The sequence below is a fragment of the Microcaecilia unicolor genome, chromosome 5 (assembly GCF_901765095.1).
Source record: "Microcaecilia unicolor chromosome 5, aMicUni1.1, whole genome shotgun sequence".
In the NCBI taxonomy this organism is placed as follows: Eukaryota; Metazoa; Chordata; class Amphibia; order Gymnophiona; family Siphonopidae; genus Microcaecilia; species Microcaecilia unicolor.
The window spans coordinates 270,976,413-270,999,551 of record NC_044035.1 but is presented as its reverse complement, the minus strand read 5'-3'; the positions used below and the strand labels follow the sequence as shown (position 1 = coordinate 270,999,551).

At 43.3% G+C, this 23,139-nt stretch overlaps 1 long non-coding RNA gene across 2 annotated transcripts in view; it reads left to right on the top strand.

Annotated features, from left to right (window-relative positions):
* LOC115470730 overlaps positions 1–21,643 on the top strand; it is a 561,138-nt gene extending 539,495 nt beyond the window's left edge. For both annotated transcript variants that reach the window (XR_003942231.1, XR_003942230.1), the window contains 2 exons: positions 19,065–19,323; positions 20,036–21,643. This is a non-coding gene — a long non-coding RNA (uncharacterized LOC115470730). The remainder of the gene's footprint in view (positions 1–19,064; positions 19,324–20,035) is intronic.
* Positions 21,644–23,139: the final 1,496 nt, after the last annotated feature.

Below are 23,139 nucleotides of genomic sequence, written 5' to 3'. Positions count from 1 at the left end.
AGACCGTACTGCCCCTCCCATCTCTAATGAAATATTATTGCATAATCATTCATCCAGAGCAGTAGCATAGCCAGACAGCCAATTCTGGGTGATTGTCAAATGTCTTCTCCACCCTATCCCACCCCATGACCCCCTCAACTCAACTTACAATAAAAATACCTGATCTTTTGCGAAGATCCCCAAACTCTGCTAGCTGAAGACCTCCTTCAAAAGCACCCAGAATTACCTGCTGTTAAGCACGAAGGTTGATGACAGCATGCGCGCAAGTCCACTAGGGACAGAGAAATTACTTCACACTGAAAGTATAATATGAGAACCAATTTGGTTGTACCACATAAAGGCAGCATATCATAATGCATTACACCCCCCCCCCCCAAACAAAACAAAACACTGCATTACCCACCCTGCGTGTACTCAATTCTCACACTTTCTACTGCAAGGGTGCATCACTGCTGAATGGACCTGAGCCTAAAGCAGGTGGGTCCCTGCCCACCCTTGGAAATGCTACTGATCCAGAGAAGCAACATTCTAAAGTCAGTCAAAAGTGGTAGAGGAATTTTGCAATATTCAAAATACTTGGAAGCTGTAGTGGAAGGTGGAGGTTTTGCAACTTTGAAATTTTTTGTGACTAAATTTATTGTGATGATCAATCTCTTGACAGGAGCCCAATTCCTTTTCAAAGTAAACTGAAAATAGAAAAACATTTAACAAGGAAATTGATTAGAAGGAAATTCCCTGAATAGTCTGAAGTATTAATCACCAACCCAGCCTGAAACAGTAATATTTATGGCTTTTTTTGTACACATGGCCCTAATTTAGCATTAGATTTCAAAGAGTGTTATAATTATAGCAATAGTACTTATTTTATAATGCTACTGAATGTCCACATACCTGCGGCATGAGAGAAAAAGTGGCTTGCCCAAAGTCACAAGTGTCAGTCACAAAAGTGGTATTTGAACTTTGGTTTATCTGCTTCTCATAAGAACATAAGAATAGCCATACTGGGTCAGACTAATGGTCCATCTAGCCCAGTATCCTTCTTCCAACAGTGGCGAATCCAGGTCACAAGTACCTGGCAGAAACCCAATTAGTAGCAACAACCCATGCTTCCAATCCCAGAGCAAGCAGTGGCTTCCCCCATGTCCATCTCAATAACAGATTATGGAATTTTCCTCCAGGAACTTATCCAACCCTTTTTTTAAACCCAGATATGCTAACCGCTGTTACTGCATCCTCCGGCAGCGAGTTCAGAGCTTAACTGTTTGTTTACGTGAAAACATATTTCCTCCTATTTTTTAAAAGTATTTCCATGTAATTTCATTGACTGTTCCCTGGTCTATGTACTTTTTGAAAGAGTGAAAAATTGATTCACTTCTACCCGTTCTACACCACGCAGGGTTTTATAAGACCTCAGTCATATTCCCCCTCAGCCATCTCTTTTCCAAGCTGAAGATCCGTAACCTCTTTAGCCTTTCCTCATATAGGAGTTCCATCCCCTTTATCATTTTGGTCGCTCTTCTTTAACCTTTTCTAATTCCACTATATCTTTTTTGAGACATGGTGACCAGAGTTGAACACAGTACTCAAGATGAGGTTGCACTGTGGAGCAATATAAAAGCATTATAATATTCTTGGTCTTATTTTGCATCCCTTTCCTAATAATTCCTAGCATCGTATTTGCTTTTTTTTGACTGCCACCACACACTGGGGAGAAGATTTCAGCGTATTGTCTACAATGACACCTAGATATTTTTCTTGAGTGCTGACTCCTAAGGTGGACCCTAGCATCAGGTAACTATGATTCGGATTATTCTTCCCAATGTGCATCACTTTGAATTTGTCCATATTAAATTTCATCTGCCATTTGGAAACCCAATCTTCCAGTTTTCTAAGGTCTTCCTGCAATTTTTCACAATTCCTATGTGTTTTAACAACTTTGAATAGTTTTGTGTTATCTGCAAATTTAATCACCTCACTTGTCTTTCCGTTTTCCAAATCATTTATAAATATGAAAATCATTTATAAATATGTTAAATAGCACCAGTTCCAGTATAGATCCCTGCGTCACTCCACTGTTCACCCTCCTTCGTTGAGAAAAATAGCCATTTAACCCTACCCTCTGTTTTCTGTCCAATAATCTACAGAAGGACATTGCCTCCTATCCCATTGCTTCCTAATTTTCTAAGAAGTCTCTTGTAAGGAACTTTGTCAAAAGCTTTCTGAAAATTCAGATACACTACATCAACCGACTCACTTTTATCCACATGTTCATGTGTTCATTCAGCAAGGGTCTGAGGAGATAATGAAGGGGGAGTTGGGGGAGGGGGCACCTTGATATCTCACCTTGCATCCAAACCAAAGTTTCAGCGTGCTTGTCTGACATTGCTGTCTGGATGTCTCAATGCCACCTGAAATTAAATATGACCAAAACCGAGCTTCTCATTTTCCCCCCCAAACCCACCTCCCCGCTCCCCCCGTTTTCTATTTCTGTTGATGGCTCTCTCATTCTCCGTCTCCTCAGCTCGAAACCTTGGGGTCATCTTTGACTCTTCTCTCTCCTTCTCTGCTCATATCCAGCAGATTGCCAAGACCTGTCGTTTCTTTCTTTACAACATCCGTAAAATCCGCCCCTTTCTTTCCGAGCACTCTACCAAAACCCTCATCCACACCCTTGTCACCTCTCGTTTAGACTACTGCAATCTGCTTCTTGCTGGCCTCCCACTTAGTCACCTCTCCCCCCTCCAGTCGGTTCAAAACTCTGCTGCCCGTCTCGTCTTCCGCCAGGGTCGCTTTACTCATACTACCCCTCTCCTCAAGACCCTTCACTGGCTCCCTATCCGTTTTCGCATCCTGTTCAAACTTCTTCTACTAACCTATAAATGTACTCACTCTGCTGCTCCCCAATATCTCTCCACACTCGTCCTTCCCTACACCCCTTCCCGTGCACTCCGCTCCATGGATAAATCCTTCTTATCTGTTCCCTTCTCCACTACTGCCAACTCCAGACTTCGCGCTTTCTGTCTCGCTGCACCCTACGCCTGGAATAAACTTCCTGAGCCCCTATGTCTTGCCCCATCCGTGGCCACCTTTAAATCTAGACTGAAAGCCCACCTCTTTAACATTGCTTTTGACTCGTAACCACTTGTAACCACTCGCCTCCACCTACCCTCCTCTCTTCCTTCCCGTTCACATTAATTGATTTGATTTGCTTACTTTATTTATTTTTTGTCTATTAGATTGTAAGCTCTTTGAGCAGGGACTGTCTTTCTTCTATGTTTGTGCAGCACTGCGTATGCCTTGTAGCGCTATAGAAATGCTAAATAGTAGTAGTAGTAAGCAAATTGGTGAGACAAGGCGTCCCTTGGCTGAACCCATGCTGACTCTTTCCCATTAAACCATATTTATCTATGTGTTCTGTAATTTTATTTTTTAAAATAGTTTCCACTATTTTCCCTGGTACTGAAGTTAGGCTTACCGGTCTGTATTTCCCAGATCACCCCTGGAACCCAGGTACTATGGATGATTTTAATGACAGGCTACAAATCAGCAATTTCATGTTTGAGTTCTTTCATTACCCTGGCATGTATGCCATCCGGTCCGGTGATTTATCATTTTTTAACTTGTCAATTTGGCTCAGTACATCTTCCTCTGTTATTAGTTGAACATACCTTATGTACCAACCAAAAAAACAGAGCAGGGTTGAACTAGCAATGACTAAACACAAATTTTATTTACATATATAACAAATTTAGAACAATTTTATAAAAATAGTATTTAAAAGATAAAAGCCTTTCTAGGCCAGCGTCCAATAGCCCTTTTAGTAAAAATGTTTTTTTTTCTGCCTGATGTGTTTGTGTTCCTACATCAAGGGCTTAATCCATGCACTGACACAGGTCTGGAAAATGTTTTTTTTATAAAATTGTTCTAAACTTGTTATATATGTAAATAAAATTTGTGTTTCATCTTTGCTAGTTCAACCCCAAATACAGTTTCTGGACTGTATTTTATGCAGGAAGATCTGCCTTTTTTTGTTCATATCTTATTTACCACCCTTTTAGATGGTAATGAGATATTATCATAACCTCTCAAACAAGAAGATTTGGAAAATATTACTGCTATTGTCCAAGAAATGCATCACGTCCGTTGGCCCATATGAGCCACAGTATTTATCCATCCTGTATATTAAATTACACTTGTATTTTTGGAAATCCAGTACCTACAAGCACATTATGCAGTTCTGTAAGACAGAGAAGCATAAAGAAAGAGGGGGCAAGATTACCATTACAGAAAAGTACTTTGTCATATATGGGGCTCATTCTAGTAATCACTCTTTCCTAATAACAAAAAAACATTTCTTTGTTCCTAACCTGTTTTTGAGACAAGGGTACCACTATCACTGGAAATTTCCAGAACAGAGAGTATGATTTACACATCAGTACAGGTTTCTTATTACACATGGGTATGGGATATATGTAGTTGTAATTCTTTGCTTACACTTTCTAAGAAGATGATTGAACAACCTACGGGAAGGGAAGGTAGCACAACAACGGCGGCGGCAGTTTTCGGCGTTCCGGCGGGGGGGGGGGGATCGACAGGTTCGCGGGAGGGGGTGGGTTTCGAGGGGGCCATAGCGCGGAGGGGGGGGTGACAGCTGATTCCGAGGCAGTAGGAGGAGTAGGCCGTGCGTGTCTGCCTCGCAGACCACTTGCAGCCAGGGAGCCACGGTCCCAAGCATGGAACGTTGGAGGTGAGAATTATTATATAGGAAGGCAGGCAAGCAACACTGCTGAATGCTGCTTCCCGGACCCGGCAGAGCCGAGGGAGAAAAGGCAGCGACAGCAGCAGGATGTTGGATGGGAAGGCCTGGAGGGAAAGTGACTGGGCCTGGGCCCGTCCAGACCCGCCCGTGGCTACGCCCCTGGTTACAAAGAAGTCAATATTGAAAAGTGCATATTGTGTCACCTGACAATTTCAAAAGCCTGTCTGGGAATGCCTCAGTCTAGCCCAGTGATGGCGAACCTTTCAGAGACCGCAGAGCTTGAGAGCGAGACAGAAGGGAAGCGTGCCGAGTGAAGACTACGCTTTTCGTTGCCGCTGCCGACGCTGCCTTAACCCAGTACGTTTTTTCAATTTCAGAGGAGGAGGAGGGGGGGTGGTGCTGGGAGGGAGGGAGGATGGGCGGGCTGATGCTTGTTTGGAAGAGGGAGGGAGCGAGGGCAAGCGGCGTGGTGCTTGGTGGGAGGGAGGGAGGCCGGCCTGGTACTCGGAGGAAGGGAGAGTGGGCGGAGCGGACCAGCGACTGGCGCGCGTGCCAAGGGAGAGGGCTCTGCGTGCCCCCTCTGGCACGCGTGTCATAGGTTCGCCATCACTGGTCTAGCCCCTTTCTTATCCAGCTAAATGTTTGCAGGTATCAATTTTACCTACATAAATTTAACTTGGTAAGTGGTGAGGTATTTTAAACGCGTAAAACCTGGTTTTAGCAAGGTAGTAGATATTTTGAATAGTGATCTCTAAATAATTCATTTTTCCCACCAGTGGAGTGGAGAAGTAGCCTAATGGTTAGTGCAGTGGGGTTTGATCCTGGTGACCTGGGTTTGATTCCCACTGCAGCTCCTTGTGACCTTGGGCAAGTCACCTAACCCTCTCTTGCCCCAGGTACAAAAACTTAGATTGTGAGCCCTCTAGGAACAGAAAACGTACCTGCATATAATGTGTACAGCGCTATAGAAATTAGTAGTAGTAGCAGGAGCAGTACTGGCTACAAGCATTGTCCATTCTGCAAATTCATTTACAGTCCTGTGTGTTACATAGCTGTTAAGGGTGTGTATGTCTGTGTGTCACATTCCTTCTTTCTAGAAATTACATTCAGTATGTGGACTTTTATTTTTAGAATGGTTTTCCGTAAGAATTAATGTTGTTTTCTCTTACTTGGTTTTGAGATAGATTTAGGGGCTCATTTTCTAAACAGAAAAACGTCCAAAAAGCGGCACAATGTGGCAGATGGATGTTTGTTTTTCCAACTCTTTTTTAAGATGGTTTTCAATGCCGTTAATCCAAATCACAAGGGAGCATGTTGGGGCAAAATCTGAGCATTCCCAAAACTTGGATGTATTTCTGCCATAACTGAACAAAACAAAAATATCCAGGGCTAAAAGTTAAGACGTTTTGGTCTATACCTGTTTCAATCATGACTGTCTCAAAAAAAGTGCCCTAGATGACCAGATGGCCACTGGAGGGATGAAGGCATGACCCCCCCCCCCCCCCCCCCCCACACACACACACACACAAAAGAAAATATGTGAGAGATTCAGTACATTCCAGCCTCTGTGAGAGCTTCAGATGTTGTGGCCAGTCCTGTTAGGGGATGGGATGGGACTTGATGCACTGCCTTTCTGTGGTTACAATCAAAGCAGTTTACGTATTATATACAAACTAGTAAAAAAGGCCCGTTTCCGAAACCAATGAAACGGGCGCTAGCATGTGGTTTTTTTTTTGTGTGCGTGTGTGTATGTGTCACAGAGTTATTTTGTGTGTGTGTGTGAGTGTGTGAGGGTGCGGTGTGTGTGCAGGTTGTTCATGTGTGTCTTTTTTTGTTTTATTTTGTTTTTTGCTTGGGGGTTGGGGGATGTGCTGTGCTGGCAAAGTGGGTTGGATTGGTGTGTGGCTTTGAGGGTGTGTTTCTGTTGTATTGTGTGTGTGTGGTTTTGTCTGTCAAGGAGGTTTGTGGAGGGGGGTCTTTCTGTTGGTGAAATGTAAATGTGGTTGTAGGGGGGTCAGCCTTTGTTGAGTGTTGTTTTTTTATTTATTTATTTTTTTGTGTTGTGCTGAGGCAGCAGTGTTGTTTTAGATGGGCGGAAGGTAGAGGAGCACGTTCTTTGTCTGTCGGTATTTTTTGGCCGTTTCAGGGCTGCTGTAGGGGAATGCTGGAAGAGAAATGTGCTGTTGGAAGCAGCGCCATCTTTTTCCATTGGGCTGGGGTTCTGGGCATCCTGGAGGTGGGTGATGGCTTGCCTGAGGACGGGGATGGTTGTTTTAAGTTGGCGGAAGGGAGAAGAGCACGGTCTCGGGCCGTCGGGGGGTGATCCGATATGTTTGGTCCATTTCAGGCCGGCTGCAAGGGAATGCTGGAACATTTATGCGCTGCAGGAATCAGCGCCGTCTTTTTCCGGGTGCTCGGGGAATCCCTGAGGTGGGAGACAGCTTGCCTGAGGCTGGGGATGGTTGGGCACATCCTTGGCCGCTTCGGCAAAAGGGGAAGAGGAAGGGGGTGGGGAGTTACCTGCAGCCGCCTGAGAAACCATGTATTCTTTGTTTGTTTTGTATTATTAGTTTGCATTTCTATTGAAGGAAGAGTGGATGCCTTTCGAATGATGGAGGTGGTGCGTCGGTGTGCAGTTGTTTCGTTAGTTTGGCAGCTAGTCTCCAGCGATTCCTGGGCAGGGAAGGAGAAGGGAAACACGCTCCGCGTGTTTCCCTACTCCTCCCCCTTCCTTGGTCGCTGTTTGCTGCTGGCTGGGCCGCGGGTAATCCTTCCAGCTGGGCCCGCAGCTTGTCCTGTTCGCCCACGTCCCAGATGGTGACGGGCACGTTGTTTTCCGGCTCCTCTGACTCCATGTCAAGCGATCCCAAATATAGTCTGTGCTATAGGCCCTCTGGCACTCTTCAGTACTGGCATTAGGCATTTAAAAATCCCCCCCCCCCTCCCCCGGTCTATTTTTGCACATACCCACAGCAGGAATATTCCTCTCTCGTTCCAGCGGTGGTTCTGTGCTCTCCGTGCTGCACAGATAATGAGCCATTCTGCTGGGGAATGCTCCTCCCTTATTGTCACGTAGTTTCCTCTGATTGGTCCGTCTTACGTTGCCTAGTGTTGCCTGGGAACGGTGTTGTGATGGTCCTTTGTGTTTCAGAATGTTGAGTGTGTTTTTTCTGATTGGTCCGTCATGTGAGGGCGGGGCAGAGAGACATGGTCAGTGTTCTGGCTTCACCACCATGAATCCATGAACCCTTCAGTGAGTGACTGAGTGACTTCAGAACGTTGTCTTCAGAACGTTGAGGGTGAGTTTTATTATAGTAGATACTTATTTTGTATCTGGGGCAGTGGAGGGTTAAGTGACTTGCAGTGGGAATTAAACCCAGTTCCCCAGGTTCTGAGGCCAGGAGAGTGGAGGAGTGGCCTAGTGGTTAGGGTGGTGAACTTTGGTCCTGGGGAACTGAGGAACTGAGTTTGATTCCCGGCACAGGCAGCTCCTTGACTCTGGGCAAGTCACTTAACCCTCCACTGCCCCATGTAAGCCGCATTGAGCCTGCCATGAGTGGGAAAGCGCGGGGTACAAATGTAACAAACAAACTGCACTAACCACTAGAGTAGCAAGCAGGTCCCTGGAGTAGACTAATGATCAGTGCAGTGTACTGTAGAGAAGGGGACCCAGGCCCGTATCCCACTCTGTTATACTTGTGGTGGAAAGTGTGAGCCCTCCAAAACCCTATTTTACCCACATATAAGTGACACCTGCAGACATAAGGGCTATTGTAGTGGTATACAGTTGGGAACTATAGGTTTTTGGTAGGTTTTGGAGGGCTTACCATACAATATAAGGGGGTAATGGTGAGATGTGTGCCTGGAACCTTTTATGTGAAGTCCAGTGCAGTGCCCCACTGTTCTGCTGGGATCTCTGTGTGGCCAGTCTACTAAGAATGCTGGCCCCCCATACATCCCAGTGGCTTTGTGCGTTTTTCCCATGGACTGTTTGGGGGTTTGTTTGTTTTTCTAAAATAGTCCAGAAAGATAGACACACAGCACAAAAACATCTAGCAAATGACCATTTTTGAAACAGAAAAAGTTGGACCTTTATCTGGCTTGAAAATGGCCATGGATTTTTGGACATTTTCTGCTAAACGTCTAAAATCGGATCATATTGAAAATGCCCTTCTTAATGTGTAAGAACACTGTTGAATATGATGTCTGGATTTAGGTGAATTAACTTCTTGTCTGAATGACCATCCAAAAATACTAGCCTTATACAGACATTTTGTCTGATCTAAATTTAATGATCTGGCAACAGGGGGATTCAAACTGACACTTCTCAGTTATTCATTATTTCATACCACATCTGGATTGCTGGAAAAACAAAGAAACTTATTGATGAGTCCAGTCTGGAAATGGCCCCTCCTGAAAATAGGGTGGTCCTTTAAAGCAAAGAGAGGATGTCCTATTCTGATACCACTGTAAAAATTATAACTTGTGTGAGAGAAAGGAATACAGAACTTGAATGGATGAAGATCAGTTTGATTTTGCAATACCTTTGCTTTTCTTTAAGAGAATCTTCTGATACTAAAACGTGATTTACTGACCTGCACATTAGCCAGAAATACCTGATTAATTTCAAAGCTGTACCATTGTGTGGCGTAAACTGTGGAGTTCAGTGCAGGACAATTAGGGGATAATTCTAAAAAGTATGCACTAACATTTACATTATACTCGTTAATCATGAGATTTAATGGCATATATCTACATATGTGTGCAGGTAACATACATGCCAAAATTCCACGTAAGTGCTATTCTGTAATCTCTCTTAGCGTGTATTTTACAGGTAGGTGTACACATAGGCAGAGTCTTGGTGATGGATGAGCAGGACTCCCATTTACATGCGCAATTGCTCATGCCTAAATTATAGGTGCATATTTTTGCTGTTATGCTAACATTCTGTAAAGGAAAGTTAGATGACTATGTTCCTTCATGTGGAGGAGTGTCCTAGTGGTTAGAGCACCGGTCTTGCAATCCAGAGGTGGCCGGTTCAAATCCCACTGCTGCTCCTTGTGATCTTGGGCAAGTCACTTAACCCTCCATTGCCTCAGGTACAAACTTAGATTGTGAGCCCTCCTGGGACAGAGAAATATCCAGAGTACCTGAATGTAACTCACCTTGAGCTACTACTGAAAAAGGTGTGAGCAAAATCTAAATAAATAAATAGGATCCTACCTGGTGCCCTATGGGTGTCTAATTATCCATGTGTTGGGTTGAAATAACTCACAACCACAGCCAATACTTTTGGTCTCCTGTTTTGCAGTGTAGCTTCCCACAAAGAAATCACTGACAGACCTGTCAGAAATCTAACTAAAGATGCCAAAACCAGGAGTAATCAGTCTGAAAACAGCTTCAAGCCATGAATTTATTTTGTACAAAGCACTTAAACTAAAAACTAGTTACTGGTCTAAATTTCACTGGTGGCATTTTTAAGCTGCAATCGCTATCAAGAGTGGATTTCTACTACTACTACTAATAGCATTTATATAGCGCTACCAGACGCACACAGCACTGAATATTTGACATAGAGAGACAGTCCCTGCTCAAAGAGCTTACAATCTAGGTAAAACAGACAGACAAGACATTACGGGCAAGGGAATTACAGGGTAAAGAGGAATAGGGGAGGAGGAGGGCAAATGAGTAGCGGCTAGGAGCCAAAGGCAGCAGTGAAAAGGTGAGCCTTCAGCATAGATTTAAAAACAGGTAGAGATGGAGCTAGACATATGGGCTTAGGAAGACGGTTCCAGGCATAAGGTGCAGCAAAATAAAAGGAACGAAGTCTGGAGTTAGCGATGGAGGAGAAGGGGGACGACAAGAGAGACTTGCTCAGAGAGCAAAGTTCATGGGGAGGAATGTAGGGAGAAAGGAGAGGTAACGAGGAGTCATAGAGTGGATGCATTTAAAGGTCAGTAAGAGAAGTTTGAACTGTATACGGAAGCGGACAGGGAGCCAGTGAAGAGACTTGGTTTTGCTGTGTCTTGTTTTATTAGATTACTAGCCGTTGAGCCATTAAAACGGGCTGGTATTGGGGTTTTCGTAGGTCAACGCTGCCCCCCGCGAGGTCGCCGCTACCGTTCCCCCCCACCCCCGGAGCCGCCGCTTCCGTTCCCCACCCCCAGAGTTGCCGCCGTCAGCCCTCCACCCAGCCCAGGTCCTCTCTCCGCTACTGAACTTACATCCATTCGCCGGAACGCAGCAGGGCAGATCAGCTGAGCTGCCATCGGCCTTCCTTCTCTGCCTGTGTCCCACCCTCGTGTGACGTAACGTCAGCGAGGGCGGGGCACACGCAGGGAAGGAAGGCGGACGGCAGCTCAGCTGATGTGCGTGCTGCGTTCCGGCAAATGGATGTAAGTTCAGTAGTGGAGAGAGGGCATGGGCCGGGTGGAGGGCTGGCGGCGGCGACGACGACACTGGGTAGGGGAACAGTAGCGGCAACCTCGGGCGGGGGGGAGCGGTAGCGACCTCGGTGGCTTTGCGCAGTTTCCTTCTCTGTCCTGCCCCCGTCATCACGTATTGACGCGGGGGCAGGACAGAGAGGGAAGTCTGTACTGCGCATTTGCGAGTGAGTCGGTCACTCGCCGTTTATATGTTTGATTGTAATGCTGTTTTTGTTGGTTTTCCAGGACCTACTATGAGAGACTTATAGTTAGTGCAGAATTCAGTAGCAGGTGGGTCATGGGGGTGCCATTGGTTTGAACATGTTACTCTGCATCTTAAGGCCCTTCACGGGCTCTCAGTTGTGGAAAGGGTGACATCTGAGGTATTGATTTTAATATTTTGAGTGGTTCATAGATTTGGACCTTATGTCTGCAGAAATTAGTGGGGGAATAAGTGCCTTGTGGCTCTTTACATGCTGAGAATTTTTTTATTGGTGAAGGCTATGGAGGCAAACTTAACATCTGCTTCGGCCACAGCATTTTCTGTGTTTTATGGAAAGGGCTCCCTTTGGAGGTACACACGGAATTTATTTTGGAGACCTTCCATAAGAAAAAAAGGCCCTATATGAGGAAGTGTTTGATGGTACCTAGACTCCTGTACTGATGAAGTTTTGAAGAAGATGATTGGTGGGGTATGGATGGGTTTTTGTTCTTGTTTTTATGTAGATTGTGATTGTATATGTATAAATGTAACTTGCAATTTGAATTTGATCTTTCTGAGAAATAGGTTTTGTGTTGCAATCATTTTTATATATATAAACAGCGAGTAAAAGGAGACCCCTTTGAAATCCGGCAAGGAACTAGGCAGGGATGCCCGTTCTCGCCCCTCCTCTTTGTTTTGGCAATGGAGCCTTTACTCCGCGCTTTGTGGGCGGATGAGGGGGTGAATGGGGTGACTCTGGCGGGAGGCATGGTTAAGGCTCTGGCATTTGCTGATGATCTCCTTGTGATAACCCAAAAGCCCGAGCAGTCAATACCTAGGATACTAAGGGTGGTAGAGGAATATGAGACCCTCACGGGCTACACACTGAATATCCAAAAATCTGGGACCTTGGAGGTACTACAGGGAGATGCCGTCAGGCAAAGGCTGACATTGCCCATAGAGTGGGAGACAGAGGCAATAAAATATCTGGGAGTTACAATCCCTCGAGAACTCCCACAAATGTATGATTGGAATGTGTGAAACCTGTTGAATGATACAAGACTGAGCCTGCAAATGTGGCAAGGACACCCTATATCACTTCTGGGTAGGATAGCCCTGTATAACATGGTGATAGTGCCCAGATGGCTGTATGTGTTTCAGACCTTACCTTTATACCTGTCCAAGGCGGAGAAAAAGAGGCTTAACAAGACTTTGCAGACCTTCTTGTGGGCAAAGAAAAAACCAAGGATAGCGCTGTCCACCCTCCACCTGCCGGTGGAATACGGGGGCTTAGGACTGTTGAATTTATGCTACATGACAATTGCAAGCGGCTTGAGACACTTGAATGATTGGCTAAGGCTCACACAATATTTTACCCCTCCCACCTTGAATTGAAAGAGATGGAACAGAGACATATTAGCTACTTGCTGCACAGGAGAAGCAAAAGAGAAACCAGTTTGCTGGTTACAGCGCAGCTTCTGCCAGCGGCGCAAGTGGTGTGGCGCTGGCTTTGCTGGCACCATAGATTTTCAACCCGTGCAACTCCTTATCTGCCAATCGGGGGCAATCCGGACTTCCTACCAGGACAGAACCATGCAGCTTTTGTACGCTGGAGGGACAAGGGACTGGAGTACCTGTTGCAGGCGATAGATGAGGAGGGAAAGATTAAACCATGGGAGAAACTCAAAGCCCAGTTCTCTCTAAGCTCATTAGATTGGTTCCACTACTACCAACTAAAGCATTATATAGCCAGCCTCCCGCAAGAAGCCTTGGCAGAAGATGTGCAGGAAGAGCTGGGGTTGGCACTCTCATTGGGAGCACAACAGAAAGTCCCGCTGACGTACTACCACAGACATTTAAAGGACATGGCAAAAGAGCTAGATTTTGAGACATTATCGAACCTGTGGAGTACGGAGCTGGGGTTGGAAGTCACTGCAGCAATGGTGCAGGAACACCTACTTGGATACCGCAAGAATACAGATTTAAACAAACTACTGGGAATTACAGTTCAAGTTCACAATGAGAGCATACATCTCTCCTAGACGAGCGTTCCATATGGGACTGTCGCCGGATGGAGCATGCCCCAAATGTAAAGCCGAAGGAGCAACATTAGGGCATATGTTTTGGGGCTGCCCACGAATTGGAACGTTTTGGAAAGTGTTGACTCAGCAGATTGCCGCTATCTGGGCTATACATTGGCAAGTAGAAGTCAAGCTTTTGTTCGGCCACCCACGACTATCCGGATACCTTCCAAGGGGATGCCGAGCATTTGTTTCAAGAGCTATAATGGTGGCGAGGAAAACAATTTTACTGGCATGGCTGTCGGTGGAAGGCCCTACGGTATCCCAATGGAGTGGGCAGATGATCCACCTGCTACGTACCGAGAGAACGAGTCTGAGAGCCCGAAAGCCATTGATCACAAAAACATTTTGGAACTGTTGGACTCCGTTTTGGCTGATGCTGACGCCCCAGGCCAGGGGACAAATAATTAACATATGATACAGGCGCTGAAGTAAAGCAGATAAAGTACAAGGAGTGTGGAATATATATAAACAGCCCGATATTCAAAATCCCTTATCCAGCTAGCCATATAAATGCCACTAACTAGGACCATCCATTAATTTTCAGTGCCATTATCTGAAAATCATTACAGACTGTCCCTGTGCGTTCCATGGAGTGCAGGGGCAGAGCAAGGCTAGAGAAGGAGATTATCCGGATAGTGAAGACAATTCAGTGCCTGTCCTATGTTATCCGGACAGCAGTGCTGAATGTTGCCTTTATCTGGATAGCACCAGCAGACAGCTGCATAACCTATATTCACTGCCATTATCTAGATAACAGCAAGCACAGACTAACTGGGAATATTTTTAAACACCATGGTCAGTGTTTAAAAGACATGCCAACCTCAGAGTTTAAATAGCGACCTGAGTCTGCCTATGTACACATATATAGTCAAGAAAGGGAAGGGATTTTCGATTTAGGTCTCACCTTTTTCAGTAGTAGCTGAAGGTGAGTTACACCCAAGTATAATAGTTATTTACCCTGTCCCTGGAGGGCTTTCAGTCTGTCTGCACCTGAGGCAAAGGAGAGTTAAGTGACTCGCCCAGATCACAAGGAGCAGCAGTGGGATTTGAACCCTGGCTCCCATGGTACACAACCTACTGCTCAAACCATTAGGCAGAAAGAAAGCTTACCGGGAATTAGGTACTGTAAAACATATTATGCCATAACAAGCATATATATATGTTTGGTTAATTCTTGAATGTAAACTTGTGAAGGGTCAATGCTACCACTTCTACAGCTGCCTCTACTAAACAGCAGCATTGCACAGAAACATAAAGGGAAAGTCCCTCTTTTGTGGTGCCTTCAGTCTGGTATGCAGAACTTTGCAGTGTCCTAGCGGATGGCCTTGGAATTTGCACAAAACAAGCAAGAGTAGAGGCTGACCACAAGACAGATCCAACACTGGAGATGTTGTGCAGTAATACTTTAATCGTAGCTGGTACAATAGAACCCGAAAGAGTCCGTGTTTCTGCGCAATAAAGTGCCTACATCAGAGGTCAGGTATAAGACCCAACTGGGGGATAGCATCGTTTACCACTTTTTTTGCGCACATGCCTCACGGCTGCCTTTTCTGTACTACATTCTTCTGAGCTGTCATCTTGTTCCATTTTAAAGTACATAGGTATTCCAAGAAATTACTACCTGACCCCTGACATGGACCGTGTCGGGTCCTATTGTACCAGCTACGATTAAAGAATTACTGCACAACGTCTCCAGTGTTGGATCCGTCCTTTGGTCAGCCTCTGCTCTTGCTTGCTTTGATTACTTGACGTAGAGGTTCCTCCCTGCCTTCGGCCTTTTCATGGAATTTGCACCACGAAGCCTTTCTGGTTCCATAGCATGAAGACAGCTCTCATAGCCAAGCTAATTACTTTAGCTTGGCTGTTCAGAATAGAGAGTAGAGGCAATTCTGAACCATCTTGAGACTGAAGTTTGCTTCCTCTCGACCTATCACAATTATTCTTCCTGCTTGTAGATACGTTGGTCACCTCCTGAAGATATACATAGCGCTGAGGATCATTTAGACCCCCTTTTACTAAGGCTCGCTCACGTGTTTAGCTCACGCTAAAATTAGGCACACGTGCTAAACATTAGAGATGCCAATGCATTCCTATGGGCATCTCTAACATTTAGCGCGTGCCCAATTTTAGCGAAACGTGAGTGTGCCTTAGTAAAGGACCCCCTTATAGCCTAATAGCAGTTCTGTGAATGTGAGTTATCTTATTATTTACACCGACTTGCGATGGCATTTTAATTCCATCTCATAACAGTTTTGATCAAGGGACATACAAGTAACTAATTGGACATTTAAAGAAAGGTGAACAGCTTTGGTTCCCTTCCATCAGCTGAAACTGAAGATTAGCGCATTGACTCTGTGACAAAAATTCACCCCTTCCCCCTCATTTAAACTCTTGCTGCATAACCACGTGCAAACATTTATAAAGTTTTTTTTTAATTGTATTATTTTAGCTTAATGTTATTTATTTAAACCAGGAAAGGAAATAAGCTTAAATATGATTGTCCTCTGTAGGAGGGCAGTCGCAGATCTGAACCCACACTTAAGGATCTATAAGGGTTAATAATTGAAAGAGAAAAAAAATTGAGCAAAACGTTCAGGCCAGATCTATGCCTGTGGTAATTGAGCTGATTGATTACGACATCTCATTTCAGCTTGCTATTGACTGAATCTTGTCTGCATACCCATTGACCTCAAAGGTGGTTCCAACTGAAGCCATCATGGCACTTGAACCTGGAGTGCATAAGATAGATAGATATCTGTATACGTATATACATGTGAAAGATACAGTTGCTCATTGTGTTCTGTTCAACCCATGCTTTCTCTCGAGTGGCTTCAGCTGCATTATGTTAAACAGCTTTTTACTACTGTAGAGAATAGAAAACGAGAGCAAAACAGAGAAAAGATTCACATTGGAGTAAGAAAGAAGTGGTTAATATTTTTCTATCTATTGTCTCCAATTGACCGCTCTAGCAATGCTTGCTGTTGAAGGCAGTCCACAGAGCAGTGGTATCAGCAGGCAGTTTGCTGGAAGCACACATTCAATTATTAAAATGGTAGACTTTTTTCACCTCAGTAGCCATAGCAAAGTCACATTAATATGTCCAGGGATTTCTGGGGAACTGTACCAAGTGGGGGGAAAGAAAAGCTGATGGGTAGAGACACTGTAGCAGCAAAATATTTATAAATAAAGGATGGATCTAAGCAAAAGGAAATTAAGATGCAGTGACCAGTCCATTGCATATCAAGGAGTCGGAAGCCAACATATATCACAGACTGTCCTTTGTGATGAGTATTTTATACCACATTAGGCATGTGTTAATTTGGTTTATATCCCAGCAAATGCTTAGACAAATGCTGTGAGTCTGCAGGAATAATAAATGTTTTTGAATTTCCCCAACTGATTTCAGTATTATTCTAATTGGCTGATGCATGGGTAGTGGTTGTCTTGCATTCTTGTGTTGCCCACATGGTGCACCTCAATGCCTCTTTGTTGAATTCTTTTGTCCTCGATTTCACTGTCGAGCTTGGCAGTAAGTAATGTAATTTTGCTAATTTGGAATGTGCTGATTCTGATATGCTGCTGTCCGCTGCATTTGTCTGAGATGGGTTGTAAGTTGCTTTGGCAAATGGGTCACTGCCCAGTTGCTTTCTTTGTTAATGCTCCAGTGCCACATTACACACTGGGATCCATCTATTTGAATAAGCACCAGGTTTCTACACCTTTATGTTTTGGCTTGCTGGGTTTTGTTTTGGGCTTTTTTTTGGAAGGGGGGGGGGGGTGTCCAGATTTCACTCTTGTGATTTTCTTTGCACAAAGTAACAATGGCTCATTCTTGACTTGAAGAGCTACCCAAAAAGACTTCTAACATAAGAAGGAAAGGGTGCAGGTTTGTCAGACTCTGTTGTATGTAAACAACAGGTCTAATGCATGCCCTCAGTTTAGCAGAAGTTTGCTGCATGGTACAAAGACATGACTGCATTGCAGTTAATAGACCTCTGTACTTTCAACTCTAAAGCAGCTATAGATGGTAAAATAGGAATAGATAAGACAGGGGTATAATTACAAACACCCACTGCAACTAGTCTTTCTTGCACATGCATTAATAGGATTAACATTTAGATATTGATTTTTGTTTGATTTGGATTGTATTAGTAATTCAGACCCCGGCACAGACTTGTCTTAAATCATAGAATTCCTGTAAGGCAAGTATGTAGTTAATAATATGCCAAAGTAATTTTGTGGATTTTAAATGGCAATTTTTTTTGTTTGTTTTCAGGAATTCTTAGTGAAAAATAAGCTTGATCATTGCATTGTCTGTGTGCTGTGCTGCTCTGAGGCATTCTATCCACCAGTACTTATTCAATAAGGTTGGGGGGGGTCATATAAGCCGTAGAATGAACTCTTAAGACTGTGAAAGAATCGTTGGCAGTATTTCTTCCTGCATCACATGTCTGCCTGGGTCGCCTGCTATTCTCTAGGCGGAGGATTGAGGATGAAAGTCTCAGTGTCTGAGCCTGTTTTCCTTACTGAGGTTGGAAAGCTGTTCTATTGATTGGGAAAAGAAGAAAAGAAATGGGTGGGTGTGGCAGAGGAGCTTTGAGTTGGAATGGGTGGCGAAGAGAGGACCAACGGGTTCCTTGCAAGACAAGACATTTTCTTCCGGAAAGATGTCAAATATGAGACACGGCAACAGAGGAAGTGGAAAGGTGAAAAATAAGAAGAAGGACCTTGTGAAGAGATGATGGCAGTTCTTAGGGAAACCTGGATGGGAGTTTTTTCCCCCCCCCCCCCCCCCCCTTCCCAGATGTCTGACCTGCACAGGCTGGCGTGACAGCATCATGCACTGTAGCCCAGAATGTCCTGGAAGTAGGAGGATGCTCAAGAGTGAGTTAGTGTTAATGATGAGTGCAGTGTGATTACCATTCGATGTAACCCCCTCCTCTCACTCAGAAGCGCTCTGAGTCAGCACCTGCAGCTCTGCCTTGCCTTCTTTTATGTGTGCATGTGTAGATGTGTCTGTGCGCATGTGTGTGTCTGTGTGTGTGTGTGTGCATGCATGGAAGAGTCAGTCAGAAGCCAAGGTACGTCTAACAGCAGCGAAATTCTGACCGAATTCAATTTTCAGAGCTTCAGATATATTCCCTAAGGAGGATGGGTCTAAGCAGTGGGGGAGGGGGTAAAGTTATGTTAATGTCATATTTATAGAGAGGAAACATTTTTCATTCTAATTACCTTCTTGAAAGCTAAGATCAGAAAACAGCTTGTAAAATAATACTAAGTTAAGAAAAGGCTTAGATTGAAAATCTGAGAAAGTCGGGGCTTTGGAGGGGATTTCCATGAAATATTTGCTGTTGAAACATGGCTAATTTATGACTGCGCATGAAATGAAAAGAAATGATTACTGTATACCATTAGATCCTGTCGTGAACTGTACTATAACCTGAAATTGACACATTGCATGGGCTTTTTTTTTTCCTTACATTTGTTTACAGCACAGCTCTGTCCTGCAGTTCACTAGAAGGTGGCTAGTTAGTTCACCTGTTCTAATTCATTGTTTTTCTTTCTTTCTTTCTTTCTTTCTCCCCTCATAAAAGCTGAACTAACTCATGAAGTGCACCAGGTTTATACATGGGATTCTGCTCCAAATGTCGGATCAGTTGTGATCCTTCTGATTTTGCTGCTGTGAAGACACTCCATGGATCCTTCCAAAAGTGGGAAATGTTCTTCCTTTTGTTCCACAAATGAGGCATTATGAAAAAAAGAAACAACCAAAAGCAAAACACCAGAAGGCAAACGAATGTGGACACGCAAGAAGGAACATCAGTGCTTTTACAAAAAAAAAAAAAAAGAAAGGTGCCTATTAATGGCCGTAAAATCTTTTCTTTGTTTCCTTGTCTGTTTGGAGGGTGTTTGAAAGTTGTATGTGTTAAAATTTGGCTCAGAATAACTGTTTGATGCTGTATTTGGGGGGGGGGGAGGGGGAGATAAGGTGTAGAGATTACAAGGGAAAGTGCCTTTAACTTCTGCGTGCAGCTGGATTAAAATTTGGCTGGTGAGAGAGAAGAGAGTAAAAAGAGAGAGGAAACAAAATAAGGAACCAAAATCCCCCAAACAGAAGTTTATTAAAATTCCATGCTTGGGATTGTGCTTAGAATGCGATCTACCATAGGGGCCCACCTTACCAGCTGGACTACTGATATAATGAGCAAATGGAAGAATGGAGCTGGAATTGAGCAATTGATCTTTAAGAGCACCGTGGAGAAGAGAATGCAACAAGACAGTTTTTAACCTATTTTTTTTTCATCTTTGCTTTGTACAATATATACTTTTTATTTATGATGAAAGAATATGTGTATAATGTATATGCTTCTGTGTGTGTGTGTGTGTCTGTGTGTGTGTGTGTGTGTATACACAAACATATACTTATACAGATTTGTGTGCATGATTTTCTTCATGTTTTCCTAAATGTTGGAATTGTATTTTAAGAAACAAAAAGTGCCTGGTGAATTAACTGTTTTTATCTTCTTTACAAAAATGTGTATATATTTTGTTTTCAATTCTCCAGCTCCCTGTTTGAAACATTTCGTTAAAGGAGCACAGAGTGTAACAGTGGGCATCCAGTTTCTCCAGATTGGCGGAGGAAGATTTCTACCAGAATTTATTGGACTTTTCCTAGTCCCTGAGACCCTAACTTGTGAGGATTTTCTAGCAGTGATCACAAGTTAGGCTCTTGGGACCTAGGCGGAGGGGAACCGGCAGCTGCTGTGGACTTTTACTGATTGTTTCACTACGGCACGAGCACAATAAAAGGCAGAAAGTCTCTGAGAGAAGGAACTTTCTTGAGTCCAAAATACACTATCAGCCATATGATCACTTAAGATCGTATGTAAGTAGTGGACATGTAGCAGCCAAATGATAACAGTTTTCAGTAAGCATATCTTGCCAAAGTGCTTTGATTTGAGCTTGGTAAAAAGTGCAGGCGTGCATTGAAAATTTAAATTGCCAATGGATACTCTTCCAGAATCTGTTGTTGGTGGAGCATTCACAGAGAACAGTTCCAGCTCGGCGCAGTCTTCACATATGCAGTATTATTCGGGTAATGGCTGTTGTTGATGCACTGTTTCCATATGCATTTGAGGCCTAAGGATGTTCGGTTTGTTAGGAGCAAAGAAGAGATTTCTTGCTAGATCTTCAAAAAGACCAGAGTACTACTCCTCTGCTGTCATCATTTGATTTATCTTTTAAGTGCTGTAAAACTTGCTGATTCTCACATGTGGTGTCATCAGATTTTATAACATGATTTCAGAAAGGAACTTGGGAGAAGGATCTCTAATACTGTGATGACTTTGTACATATGACTCTACTGATTGGTTCATTTGCTATTTTTTTTTCCTTTTTTTTTTTAACCCTAACTTTTTCTCCATCCCAGTAACAAGTTAGTCCTTGTGTTCTCTCAGCTAATCTGATCTTGAGAATTTTATTAACTTGCGGCATAATTATAGCTATGTGCAGTAGTACTTTGCCTTATCTACAGATTTGTTAAATTAGCTTTAGTACCAATGCAGTGTTATTGCCAATGAGTAAAGGATAGACCAGTCAGTGTTGCAAAAGGTGATTAAACCATTAATGATTTGATTTGTTTCAGACACCCTGTCTTGTCATAGCTGGTGTGCCAACAAATAGAATTAATTATAAGGAAAAACTGACTGATTTTATGCCTTAGAATATGAAATTGTTTCTTACTAGTCTATCAGAGACCCAGTCTACATTTATGTTAGTATCGAGAGAGCAACCCCACCCCTGCCGAAAAAAATTCAGCAATCTTGTTTTAAAATGATGTAATCCCAGGCTACAGTTCATTTGGTAATCCTAAAGTGTTCATTATTTCTTTCATTAAGGAAAAAGGATATTAGTTAATTTAGCTATAATTATTTTCTTCGTAAATTACAATGAAATCTATCATTGTCGGAATTCAAATGTTGATGAGGAATCTGTTTAAAGCTATAGTTAAATATGTTTGAACTGTATATGTGGAGATTTCAGAACACAGCTGGGGTTTCACCTTTTATAAACCATTCTCCACCCTATTACCACAACACAAAGATTGATGCTGTTTAAAAATTGTGTACTTATACTTTACATGCAATCAATAAATTGCTGAATGCTCAAATAACCCAGGAGTGCCTCAGATATTAATATTCATCAAATATACTGCTTAAGGACAAATACTTTATATATTAACTGCATCATATCAGAGCATAATTATATTTAGCATGATTGGTTCTAACCTGGTAGAACAGGTGGCTTTCTGTACTTCCCCATATAAGCAAGGAAGTGTAGAAACATCACAATGATATAATACTAAATTAAATAGAGTTTTGCTGCTCACCTCTTCCCCCCCCCCCCCCCATTTAGTGTTATTTCCCATGCAAACATTCCATTGATTTAAATGTCACAATTATGTGATGAACCTAGAAACACTGGATGCAGCCTTCCAATGTGTTTGTTTAATGTTGCACAAACAAGTGAATACAATAAGCAGCATTATACAGAAGTAGCATATTTAAACATTGCTGCAAACTATACTGTGTGTGTTTTATACACTGTGCACAAGATATTCTGTCTGTATTCTGTTTACTAAACACACATTCTTTCTTTAATACATATTCTAGACGTATGCTAATGCATATATTACAGTATACCTATACACACATACACACTAAACTTTACACTGCAGCTGTGTCTTATATTGTATTTCATGTTGCACAATGTGTGGTTATAGATAATCAGATCATACTACAGCTCAAAAGCAAAAAAAAAAAAAAAAAAATCCCTTTCCACCACAGAGGGTAAGGAAAGGATGTGCGCTGAATACAAAAAGGAGGAGCGATATGAACAATTCTCTGGTTGGGCAGACTGAGCCAGACGCATACATTAGCTGCTGTCTGCCGCTGATGCGGGCGTGCTCACTGTACTGGAGATGAAGGATCACCCAACCAGCCTCACGCGCCAGCCTGCTTCTACATTTCCTTGATATAAAAAAAAAAGGAAAATCACTGTTTTATACCAGCTTCTTTAACCCTTGCCTGATTCCCTTTCTTTTCCTCTTTCTCTGTGCCTTTTCTATTCCCTTGCCACTGGCTGTTTACAACCTGTATAGCTATTATGCAGCAAATTATTAGATCAGGTGTCAGCTACTTTAAAGCTGGTTTCCCACCTCTGCTTGCATTCAGTAATGGCACAGTTTGATTCATGTGACCGGTGGCAAAAGTTCACATTAGCAAAATATTGGAAAGGCCCCCCCCCCCCACCAGAGCTAGGAGATCCACCTTGGAATATACTGGAATGGTCATAAAGGGGCGCTCTCCTTCCCTGAGCCTCTACACTGCAGGGCTGCTTGGGTGGAATTTACACCATTGCATGTGACCATTTATAACAACCTTATTTTCCAGCACTTGTGAAACATCTGGACTTCCTATATAATAAAACACACCTCCAACATTCTGAAGCCAAGAAAGTGAAGCCTTCAAGCCTTGAAGCATTCCTGCAACGTTCCGGAACTACGTGTCGTCAATTGAGGAGATGGAGCCTTACAGAGCGCACGAATGCTTCAAGGCTTGAAGACTTCACTTTCTCACACACACTCACTCTCTGTCTCTCACATACACT